Source organism: Triticum dicoccoides, chromosome 3A, assembly GCF_002162155.2.
Source record: "Triticum dicoccoides isolate Atlit2015 ecotype Zavitan chromosome 3A, WEW_v2.0, whole genome shotgun sequence".
Classification (NCBI taxonomy): Eukaryota; Viridiplantae; Streptophyta; class Magnoliopsida; order Poales; family Poaceae; genus Triticum; species Triticum dicoccoides.
In genome coordinates this window covers 665,088,127-665,101,453 of record NC_041384.1, presented here as the reverse complement: position 1 = coordinate 665,101,453, position 13,327 = coordinate 665,088,127, and the positions used below count along the sequence as shown (strand labels likewise).

General features: G+C 42.8%; 1 long non-coding RNA gene across 1 annotated transcript; it reads right to left on the bottom strand.

Moving 5' to 3' along the window:
* Positions 1-11,229: 11,229 nt before the first annotated feature.
* On the bottom strand, positions 11,230-12,439 carry LOC119272650. The gene is made up of 3 exons (XR_005134772.1): positions 12,193-12,439; positions 11,889-12,117; positions 11,230-11,569 (listed from the first exon to the last, which is right to left on the bottom strand). It is a non-coding gene; the product is annotated as an uncharacterized LOC119272650 (long non-coding RNA).
* Between the last annotated feature and the right edge of the window lie 888 nt (positions 12,440-13,327).

The window sequence follows — 13,327 nt, the reverse complement described above, 5'->3', positions numbered from 1 at the left end:
GAAAGTGGAACTAGCTGGACCAGTGGGTGGTGCACATGCTCTTCGAAACGAATATAGGAACATTAGGTGACCAATTAAACGTTCTCTGTTTTAGTGATATAAGCATCATATCAGATTCGTATTTCAACACGTAAGCTTTGGCTTGAGGTTTTGAGGAGCAGTGCTAGCACGACATGAAGCACCTACGATGATGGTAGTGAATATAAAGGGGGGAAACCATAAGCTTTACGAGTATAGTGCCCGTGCCATGGCGGACCTGAAGGTGCAAACCGAACAAAGCTACTTCCAACCAATGTTTGCTTTCCACTAGCCACTACGATTTGGTATGGACAAGAAAAGTACAGTAAACAAATTATGATCTATTTTCTGGGTGAGATGAATAACTTAAGCACATATGGAAGAGTACCACCTCTCTTGCGACGCCATGTAGGGCTATGCTGATACGTTGAGGGTGCTGCGGGTGCGATGGCTATCGGCGGCGGGGAAGAAGACTTTAGACGGCAGACGGCCAGGTCGGGGGATATATCCTGTTGCCGTGGACGAGGCGGTCGTAGGAGCGGCAATGGCAAGGTTGACGACAGCGCCGATGAAGCGAGAGGAGGCGATGAAAGGATCTTGGTCCAGCGCCGTGGATGAGATACATCCATCTCTTGCAGTGGACGACGGGGTAGGGGTAGCGGCTCCGGTAAGGTGGAGGATGGGGTGGCGGACGGAGGAGGCTGGCCGCAGTGTGGAGGTTGTCGTGCCGCCGACGGTGTATGAATGGGGAAATGGAGGGGAGCGGGGATCTCAAACTTTTGGACGCGCTTCTCGGAAATGGGGGAAAGTTACAAACTTATCCCCCGTTTAACATTTCGGACATCGCGTCGGTTGGGGATAGGACGGTAATCTTGCATCTCCCAAATATTTGCCGGTAACTATTTTGGGCGAGGAGAGGGTGTTTTGCCGCCCACGGTGTATGAACAGGGCTGATAGGTAGGGCGATTGTGTCACGTCTGATGGAAGTTAAACATCTGCCCCTATTTAAAATATTAGCCTACATCGATTTCGGACGAGAAGAGTTTGTTTTGCCGCCCACCATGTATGAATGGGGAAATGGAGGAAGAGACACATGTCTTTCGGACGAGCTTGAATCAAATGTGTTTTTCCGCCCACGTTTGGCGCCCACCGTGTCTGAATGGGCTCAGAGGTCGTCGTGTCACGTCTGATTGAAGTTACTAGTCTACCCCTATCGACAGCAGTGTAAATCCGGTCGATAAGGATGTCAATTGTCAGGGGTAGACAGTAATTTCCATCTCGCAAACACTTGCTTCGGGAAGCCCACAAATTATAGTGGGTGTTTAGCCGCTTTGTTCAAAACATGGGAGAATTAGCATTCACGTTTGCCCTGGGACCTAGCAAACTAAATTCAAATCCAATTTGTATTCGATTACGAATATCCACAGATAATTATATGTTTTGTTATTTATTTCTTGAAAACCACAACAAAGATTTATTCCACCTTTATATATGATTATGATTTAGAAATGCCGTGATCTTCGAATTCAGTAGGTTGGATACACTCTGAGTCAAACAGTTATTTCATCCAATACAATATGCTCACACGAAAAACAGTTCACCTTATGTCAATCATACAAGTACTAAGGAATACCGCCCCTAAAAAATTTGGATCATTACAACACATGAACAACATAGGGGGTCTTGCAACATAATCCATTCAGAGACATGACACAACATGCAAGTACAATAATCTAATGACAATTTCAACTGGTATCTAAAGAAGAACCGGGATTACCTTGGGCTTCAGATAGCAGAAACAGCAGGACCTCCTCCGTCTTCAAATGCAACATTCTTACTTACTCCAATTCTTGGGTTGCTTGCATAATGTGTGACGCTAATTCCGTAATTTCCAGCTTCAAGATAAAGATTACCTCATTCATGGCAGCCACACCATCTCTTTCTGCCTCTAGTAGAGCCTCAAGCACTATAATATCTGTGCTCAGACTGCTCTCCGGTGCATTCTACAAATCAACCAAGGACTATCTCATACCAGCATGGTGCATAAAAGAAAAATGAAAACGAAATGCAAAAGACGCTCCAAGATTGCACATATTGCATGAACGAAACGAATCCGAAAACATACTGATACTTGTTGAAGAAAGAGGGGATGCCTTCCAGGGCATCCCCAAGCTTAGACGCTTGAGTCTCCTTGAATATTTACTTGGTGTGCCTCGGGCATCCCCAAGCTTGAGCTCTTGCCTCTCTTCCTTCTTCTCACATCGAGACCTTCTCGATCATCGAACACTTCATCCACACAAAACTTCAACAGAAAACTCGGTAAGATCCGTTAGTATAATGAAGTAAATCACTACTCTAAGTACTGTTGCAAACCAATTCATATTTTGTTTTTGCATTGTGTCTACTGTAATATAACCTTTTCATGGTTAAATCCACTGATATGAATCGATAGTTTCATCAAAACAAGCAAACTATGAATAAAAAACAGAATCTGTCTAAAACAAAACAGTCTGTAATAATCTGAACATTCAGCATACTTCTGATACTTGAAAAATTCTACCAAAATTAGGAAAAATAAAAAATTTGTATAGGAAGACAGTTCAGAAGGAATCAGAACCATTTGACGTTCCAGCGAAAAACGTAAAATCGCGCACTACAGCCAAAGTTTCTGTCCTGCACCGTACAAACTATCAAGCACATGTAAACATCCTAAAGGCAAACCTTGGCACATTATTTTTATAATACAATGGAATTGTACAAGGGGATAATTATTTTTATTGAAAAGTTTTTGTAATCAAGATTCACAAAGTTTCCATGAGCATGAACAAAGTTCAAGGCTAGCTCCCACTTCAACAATGCTTGTCTTTCTCACTTTCACTTTCCTTTTTGAAAAAGTTTTGGGTTCCCCTCTTTATTTTTGTTGTTTTTAAACTATATAAAATCACTCAACAGAAATAAATGACTCTATAAACTTCCGGGTTGTCTGCCTGGCAGCGCTTTCTTTAAAGCCATTAAGCTAGGCATATAGTGCTTAAGTAATGGATCCACCCGGATCCCAAGGTATATCAGAGCCAATTTTAATTAAGAATGATTTGTAATTTAGTGATGAGCACAAGGTAACATATATCATGTAATGACGAAGTCTAACTCTCTTCCTATGCATCGGCATGTCATAAAAGAACAATTCATGCACACCAAGTAAAGGCCAATACATAGTATAAACAGTTTCTTGCAATTTTATCATATTGGAAACATAGAGAGGTGGAGATATAGTTCCTCTCTCATAATAATTACAAGTAGGAGCAGCAAGAACATGCATATTATATTCATCAAAATCATCATGTGCAATGGTAAAAGGCAACCCATCAATATAATCCTTAATAAGTGCAAACTTCTCCGATATAGGGTAGTCGGGAGAATTCAAAAAGATAATAGGACTATCATGTGTGGGTGCAATAGCAACAATTTCATGTTTAACATAAGGAACTATAGAAAGTTCATCTCCATAAGCATAATTCATATTGGCATCTTGGCCACAAGCATAGCAAGCATCATCAAAACGGGATATTTCAAAAGAATCAACGCGATCATAGCAATCATCATAGCAATCATCCTCTGGTAAGCATGAAGGGAAATTAAACAATGTATGAGTTGAAGAGTTACTCTCATTAGAAGGTGGGCACAGGTATCTAATCTGCTCTTCCTCCTTTTGTTCTTCGCTCTCCTCCTCATCTTTTTCATCCAATGAGCTCACAGTTTCATCAATTTCTTCTTCCATAGACTCTTGCAAAATATTAGTCTCTTCTTTGATAGCGGAGACTTTCTCAATAAGCGCATTAATATAGGAATTATATTCATAATTATCATAGCAATATTTTAAGATAGCTAAATTTTAGGCCTATAAACATCATCATCATAAGCTTCATGCTTTTCAAACAAAGATTCAATTTCATAAGCAGCCTTAAAAGCAACAAATTCTTCTATTTGTTCCACATCATAGTAATCATATATACCATTAGCATAAGAAGCTAAGGTTTCATTACAATTAAATTCACATGAAAAGGGAAGGTGTGGAGCCTTCACCTTAGAGCAACATGTATAATCATATCTCAAGCATAGTTGCCTAGCATACCAATTCAATATAAGAATTTGATCCCATAATAGTTTCCCTTTTTGTGTCAAGCGGTAATCCCTAAAGTATTCACGTTGATCCAACGTTACTCCCATTAGATAATTGAATGGGGTTTTCTCAGGATTATTAAAGTAGTACATAATATTTTTCACATAACCAGCATCGAGGGTTTTAGGAGGTTCCCCATCTCCATGAGTAGCAAGTACACCTATTTTTTTGGTATTTCATGTTCCATATCCATAACTAAAGATAGAGAACAACTAAGAACAGCAAATAAAAATTACTTAGTGATAAAGCAAACAAGAACACATGAGAATATTCACCCCAGCTATTGCTCCCCGGCAACGGCGCCAGAAAAAGGTCTTGATAACCCACAATTATAGGGGATCGCAACAATTTTTGATAAGTAAGAGTGTCGAACACAACGAGGAGCTAAAGGTAGAACAAATATTCCCTCAAGTTCTATCGACCACCGATACAACTCTACGCATGCTTGACGTTCGCTTTACCTAGAACAAGTATGAAACTAGAATTACTTTGTAGGTGTTGTTGGATAGGTTTGCAAGATAATAAAGAGTATGTAAATAAAAGTAGGGGCTGTTTAGATAAAGAAACAATAAAGTAAATATATCGAGTGTGAAAAAATGGTGGTAGGAGTTGTGAAATTGCCCCTAAGCAATTGACTACTTTACTAGACCGATAGCAAGTATTATGTGGGAGAGGCCACTGCTAGCATGCCATCCCTGACTTCAAATTCTATGCACCTATGATTGGCACTATTAGCAAGCATCCGCAACTACTAATGTTCATTAAGGTAAAACCCAACCATAGCATTAAGGTATATTGGTCCCCCTTCAATCCCGTATGCATCAATTTCTATGCTAGGTTGAAGCTTCTGTCACTCTTGCCCTCCAATACATAGTCCTATCAACATACAACTAAACCTAGGGTGTGATCCACGCGCGCAATCATATGATGGGCACCAAAGGACAAAAACATAACCACAAGCAAATTAAATCAATCATAGCAATTCATCAACCACCGATAGGACAAGGAAAATCTACTCAGACATCATAGGATGGCAACACATCATTGGATAATAATATGAAGCATAAAGCACCATGTTCAAGTAGAGGGTACAGAGGGTTGCGGGCAAGTGGACCGTTGTAGATAGAGGGGGGTAGGTGATGGAGATGTTGGTGAAGATGACGGAGGTGTTGGTGTAGATCGCGGTGATGATGATGACCCCCGGTGGCACTCCGGTGCCACCGGAAGCGAGGGGGAGAGAGCCCCCCTCCTCCTTCTTCATTGACCTCCTACCTAGATGGGAGAAGGGTTTCCCATCTGGTCCATGGCCTCCATGGCACGGGAGAGGAGAGAGCCCTTCCGATATTGGATCTGTCTCACTGTCTCCCTCTGTTTCTGCGTTCTCAGATTCTTCCCTTTCACCGTTTCTTATATTCCCGGAGATCCATAACTCCGATTGGGCTGAAATTTTGACACGATCTCTATCCGGATATTAGCTTTCTTGCGGCGAAAGAAGGGAATCAACCGCCTTACGGGTGGCCCACGAGGGTCAGGGGCGCGCCCAGGGGGGCAGCGCGTGCCCCCTGCCTCGTGGCCACCTCGGGCACCATCTCGCATGGATTTTTCTTCCCAAAAATCATATATATTCCAAAATAATACCCATCAGTTTTTATCCCGTTTGGACTCTGTTTGATATGGATATTCTGCGAAACAAAAAACATGCAACAAACAGGAACTGGCACTGGGCACTGGATCAATATGTTAGTCCCAAAAATAGTACAAAAAGTTGCCAAAAGTATATGAAAGTTGAATAATATTGGCATGGAACAATCAAAAATTATAGATACGACGGAGACGTATCACTTATCCTCCGTCCCACCCTCGCCAACGATGGCCGGTGTTCATTCTACGTGTGTTCAATCCCAAGCCGATGAGCTTAGCCACCTCATGGCACACCTGTTATTGAACTGTGTCAGCACAAGAGAATGTTTAACTAACCTCTCAAGCTGGACGTGAGGACTACCCTCCTTGACTCCTCATCCATATACGTCCCTGGTCCATACTCCATCCCTCATACTGCCGATTGCTTTTAACTGTGGACTTATTTTATGGAGGGAGGGCGGGCTCCTACGTGTTTCCGGCATGTCTCCTTCACACCATGCTGTGACGTAGAAAAAGATGTATGCATATGAATTACTTATTTTGTCTCTGAATGCACACTACATGCGCTATATGTTATCTATCTATCTTATGGAAGTTAAATAACAACTATATAAAAATTATTTAGAGACATGTATTTACAACACGTCTCACATCAGAAGTGATATAAGACGATGTAAAGAAACATCCGTTGGAAAACATTGTATAGAGTATTATACTGTTTAGAATTATTATAGAGTTTAAAATAAGTAAATTTGAATTAGCAATTTGAAGGGAAAATTTACACTGTAATTTCAAGTCCAACAGTCCAGCTTAAACGGCTCCATCAAATATATATAATGTCCAGACAAATTATACATTGTAATTTCAAGTACAAATTAGACGGATCCATCAAATATACTTGTACATCTAAGGTCTGAATTGTTCTCTTTTGAAGACAATCCCTGAACATTCAATTACAGACTAGACATTTTAGTTCCATAGACATAGATCAGTTGCCAATCATGAACCCTAAGAAACGGGATCAAGGAGTCAATATTGAACCACAAAATCGAATAGATGAAACATTATGGTACACCCATGTAACTGTGGGTACCCTCTATACCTCTCCGTAGCACACTGTAGCATCCCATGAAGCCACCCAGTAGCCAACAAACCAGATTGGCCTGTCAAAAGTAGATCCCAAACGAATCCCTGGCTGGCATTACCTGTAAATTAAACCGGCAGCCTCTTCCACATAGTGTATATGTCACAACACCAAATGCTCCGCAAGGTTAGTAGCAGAAGCCTGTACATCCATATTTTCTGGAGGTAGCGAGGCACTCGTTCATGGCTAGCCATCGATGGCATCCACTGTGTCTACGGCAAGTCATCCCGATCACCACAACAGCAGCATCCTTTTCTCCTTCCCTGAGTTCACTTGGGCGTCATCATCCGCGGATGACCAACACGACTAACACATTCATGACCAAGCTGCAGAACTTGATGTCATGGCCGAAGGCGCTTGAAGGGAAACGGCATAGCACGCATATTATAGAGCACGCCAAAGAGGAAGTTGTACGATAGTAGAAGTTGAAGACCATCAGCTCGCCCTATGCGAACACACCCGGTGTCGTCCAACAGCTTCCTATGACCATCAAAATATCTTGGAACTTGAGCAGCCTGAGTGCAGGGGGCAGCCCCGTGCACCGAAGCAGGATTAGGCTCAAAATCATGTCGCTCGATAACACACACAAAGCCATTCCAGCCAAGCAAGCCCCGGAAGCATGTGTTGGATGGTGTAATCAGGCAGGAGAATGCTCATGATCTGAACCTAGCTGAGTGTGACGATCACCATGATGGGAACGTCCAGTTCGAGACTTTGAATACATGACTGTGTTCACAACCACCACCACTAATCGTAGAAGGCCTCTACGCATAGTCAGAGAGGATGAGCGACTTGGCTTAGTAGATGACGATGAATCCATGATTCGCTCGTAAGCAGCGTTAATTATGCACATTCGATGTTGATGGCCTTCTGCTCTTCCACACTCACGCCCATCGGCATGTCATCGTCATGCTAGATGTGAATCCTGGCATGGAACTCTTTCTCCACTTCCAGTCCGAGTTGTATCCGCGTCCTTGCTATTATCATCGTCGACATCAAGAGCGGCGGCAGGTTCCGCCTTTCTCACCGATGTCTTGGTCTCGATGGCCCTCATCTGCTCCATCTCCATCTCCACGGCCGCCAGTCTCGCCGACGATTGCAGGCGCGCTGGCCTCGGTTGCAGCCGACCTAGCACGCGAGATCGCATCGAGTCGATGTTACGTGAATCAAGCCCATAAAAAGCCAGGATCAGATCGGTTTATGCATTGTTTGCTTGTTTTTCCGTTTCTATAAATAAGGTTTTACCTAGGAGTTTGTCTTTTATACGGGTCCTGTTTGCCTGCATGAATATCATATAGATGGGAGCCACACGAAAAAACTGATGACATATTGAGCTCTCCCGCTGGCTTTGTAATTGGCCAGAATAATTAATTTCAGCCTTATCTGATTTTATTGGGCTGAGATGGACAGAATAATGGGCCAGAGTACGAACGATCAATGAAGCAATTTTACATCTGATGACGGCCGAAAAACTTACCGACGGACGAACCAAATTACGGACGAAGGTTTGGAAGTAAGAAACGTTTACCCCTTTAATAGTAGGTATAGATATAGATATAGACTAGCAAAAATGCCCGTGCGTTGCAACGGGAGAATGTCACACAACAATCCACCCAAAGACCTTGTTTCATTCAAGGCAAAAGTTGCAGTGCTTTCTACAATAATATTAGTCATGTCCACCTTGCTAAGCCCCTAGACAACGTGAAATAGAAATTCATACAAAAAAATCAAAGCTTATTCATTTGTAAAAAAACATATTTACATTGTATGATAGGCCCAGACTATTCCCTCTCTTGCAAGGCTGGCCATTGCTTCACTTTATCGAGTGTCACCATGTCTGTGTTCTCTCCTTAAATGTAATATTGAACCTCTCCTGAAGAACATCAAATAGAGCGCTTGTGCCATCAGAGGTGAGGGTGATACCATGTACATCTGAAAGTTTTATCTTTTTGCATGAACCTATTCAAAGCACTAAAATCAAATGATAACTTTTGTCTGTTTGCTAATTTCTCCCATGGCTTAGGAGCATGCATTCTTCTACGGATTGACCACTTTTGACATATAAAAAATGTTCTCATGCCTTACCAAGTTATCATACAGGACAATCTCATACGAACAAAAAGTGGTTCTGATTACATAATATTAATTACTTATTCTAACACAAAAGCAAAATGCAAAATGACCCGCATAAGAGGGGCAAGGGATGTCTGAATATAGTTCCCGAGATTAGCATGCACAAGTGAGATTTTTGAGAAAATAAATGGGTTCCACAAGCTTAAAATATGCATAAAAATACAAAAGCAATCAGAAGTGGCCTCTCAAATACATGGTCAATAAAGGGCATTCAAGTATCCATGATCTTGGGACAAAGCAAACCCAGTCTGTTGCTGAATCCATGAATAGCTGGCAAATCACTGAATAATAAAGGAGTCAACACAAACTACCTAAGCCAGGGCAGACCAAAAGGCATGACATAGTCAGAAGGATAAGAATTCTCATATGAGGAAGTATCAGTCCCCCTTGAGCAGAATACCGAGTGATAACAATGTATCATATGAACAGAGTGAAACTGTATGTAATGGAAACTTTTAAACTAAAAGCCTATGGGGCAAGAATTTCTTCTCCCACAACACAAATTTTTTCTTCGTTGCGTTATCACCCTTGAATCTTCTGCTCCAATACGCTTCTCTTGAACCACACAGGAAAATTACAGAAAACATCAGTATGTACCTTATCATTCTTGTCTATTTCCTACAAATCCTTTTTATCAGTTGTTCACTATGAGAAACAATCTCAGGGAAAAGGTAGATTGATGACCAAAGAAATGAAATTACAGACCAATATGCAGTATGATTGAATTATTAGAGAATCTGACTGCTATAGAAAATGCATTTAGTGAAACTTGATTATTATCTTCTTAAACCAAAAGAGAATGTATGGCTATAACAAAAAGGATTCAAGATGACAAAATAATAACATAATGATCAAGAAATGATGCAGGCAAAGGAGATACAAACACAAACCTGATGTTGCTAATAGATGGTTGCAGATGCATGGCTCTATACCCAATTTCGTAAGCAACATCTGTAGACTGCATAAGTTGGGTCGTTTAGGCTCTTCCCTATAAAAATAGTAGCATGTACTCTAGCTACTTCCCTAGCAATACTCTTTTTTGGGACGCTACTCTTCTAGCAAAAATAATAACTTAACAACTATTCTTCATTTCAAAATCGTTCATGAAAACCCACAGAAGTCCAGAATTCTTTGCCTATGATTAGCCCTGCAATTTGAAGACTTGCACTGAACTCATCATCCTGTTGCCTGAAGGAAATTTGGTGCGAACATCAAGCAGACTGTACGAGCTTCACAACCACAATAGCAGAGTACATAACTTGGTACTTTCATATTTAACATCTTCTACTTTGATATTGTTTCGGCAACTCGATGGAAAAGCTTGACAGAATAACATGGTTACAACTAATAGTCTGACGGCCAAACGCAAGAATTTCATACTGACAGGGAACCGACTCCATTGTAGGTTCAAGAGCTTCCAGGGGAGGCCACCGTCGAGGGAGGCCCTTTCTAAAAGGAGGGACTTAACATGGGCGAGCAGAGACTACAATTGATAAGGACGGTCTGAGGGAAGCCTGAGGGCATGGTTGCAGGTGGTGGCGATTTCGCCTACAAAGCAGCTAGAGTACTAAAAGTGCAACGTTGAGCAACAGGTAACAACACTAACCTTCAATATAATGGCAAGGGAGCTATCCATGGAGGTGTCTAGTTGAAACTGAGTATGGATGGCGCTTCAAGCTAATACTATTACTAATTAAACTGAGCAAGACATCCGCATATACTTCAAGCTTTATCGAGATACCAGTGAGAGCAAAATCACTGGAAGCTAATACACAACCTTATAACAATATACTACACTGGGTATATCCACTATCATCTTGTCCAGCCGTTCAGGTGAAGTGAGCGTCAGTAGAACAATGATCTACAGACCACAAGAGTTCCAAAGCACCAATAATCAGAACATCTACAAAGAAACAAAGGAGCAAGCAACAGCCAAAAAATAGGATAAATTACGAACCTGAGAATCAGGTCGTGGAGTTCAAGGGGAAACTCCTCCATGCCCTCCTAGCAGGAGTTATTGTTCCACAAAACAAAGTATAAATTGTCATAGGTAACATCTGATGCTAAGCCATCTTGGTGCATAACACACACAAAAATATGATTTTATCTGTTGGATGTGACATAACATAGATGGGTCAAATTTCAGGGGCTTCTATCTACTAAATTCAAAGTATAAATTCAGAAACAATAAACTGAAACAAGAGCCATCAGAAGTAGCACCAATTCAGAAACAATAAACTGAAATAGGGGCTTCTATTTCTATCAACTGATTAGCTTTCAAGGGGATACATACCTCTGGTGTAGCCACCGCAGGCGACATTGAACGGCTCAATGGATGTGCTTCTTCTGCCGGCAAACTTGGCGGAGGTAACATTGGAAGTTTCTTCGAAACTCACAATGATTCATCACACAAAAAAAGTAGCATAGCAGCCATGTAGATATCATATATATCTCTGTTAAGAAGAAATAAGGAATATTACAAAGCTTAAGAGGAAACTCGCCTCTGCCACTTTTGGGTTTACACAAGTGTAATCCACTCGCTCACTAAGAACTTGCATGGCATTTCTAGTGTAACTATTTTATGAGCTTACAAATAAAAGCACAAAAATGAAAATAGCACATCATATATACACTGTTTGTGTTTGGAAGGATATCAATTAAATAAAAATAGATCTGTTAATGGACTTGTTTGTGTAGTAGCAGAATTTTGTTCAAAATAAAACTGGACTTGTGCTAATGGGAGAGACAGAGAGTAGATGGGGGTTGCTTGACCTATCTTGGTGTAGCAGAGGCGTCATCCGAGGAGGTGCTTATGGCTAGGGTTCCTCCCTGTTGACCTGCATGGGAAGGGAAGGAAACGAGATGAGGAAGGGACGGGAAGGGGAGGGGAGGGGATGTGTGGAGCTGCAGGTACATGGCGTCCTCCACATCTCCGTGAAGAAGCCCTTGATGGCGGCGACCATGGTGGATGGGGAATTCCCATGGCGTGCTCCATCTGCATCTGCAGCAGAGGACATGAAGAGAATGTGAGGTGTAGGGGTGGTGGATCCCAGCCAAGAAGGAAGGAGGGACGAACCTGGGCCGCCGGAGACGCGCCGGCGAAGCCCTGCCCGAAACCCTAGCCATGGGGGTGGCGTTTCGAGCGGGCGGTAGAGGCCGGGAGCGGAGAATCTGGCCGGAGGGTAGGGAGGAGCGGACTCTGGGGAGTTGGGGGGCGTGCTGCGCGGCGTCGGAGCTCGCCGGAAGCTGCCGGCGTGGGTGGTGGCGGCGGCGGCGAGGACTTGAGCGAGAGGGAGAGGAGGCGAGCCCGTTCTCCTCCTTTGGTCGTGTTTTTTTCTTTACCCAAATTTGCTCGGACCGCGGGTTGAATAATCCAAACGACAGGGTGTTTTGTGCAAAAACGAATCGTTTTCCCCGATCCACTTAAACAGGGACTGCGGGTTGAATTCTTGAAAATAGAGGGGCTTTTTTGCAAAAGTGACGACGACGTACGAGCAGAAGCACTCCGTGCTTTATTAGTAGGGAAAGATATAGATAGCATTCGGGTTAGATTAGGGGCGATCTAGTCCCTGCGATCAAAATAGGACGATCAGGGGAAAAAAAGGCTAGGGCGTCCAAATAATAAAACAGTGATGTTTTATAGATGTTTAGGGATGATCCGAATCCAACGGTGACGACTGCCCGGGTCGGGTCCGGGACAACTTTCGGACACGCGCGCGAGGAGGTCCGCGGGCTGACGAAAGAGCGTAGGTTGAGCCTGGCGATAGGTAGTGGACTGTGTAGAGGGGCTTGGGCTGAGAGGAGAGGAAAGAAGGCAGCCCGGCAACCGTTTTCGGAGACCGAAAACGTCCGACGTTAGACCGGCTATATTAATGCCGCTATAGTTTAACGGTTGGGCTATCAAACGAGCTCCGAATGCGATGGAACTTGGCAGGCGGCCTACTGACAACAAAACAACACCGCACGCCAACTTTTATCCCATTCCGAGAACATTTCCCGGACACTTATAAAGTACTATTTCGGAGGGGCCATGGGCGCGTGCAAGTGTAGTTGAGCTCAGAACGGACAACGGAGAGAACGAGGAGACCGGGACGGATGCATGTTTGAAAACATGATAATGCAATGCAGATGATGACATGGCAAGATGCAACACGCAAGCGGATAACAAGGCAACAACAGCGAATAACTGGAAGACACCTGGCGCAACGGTC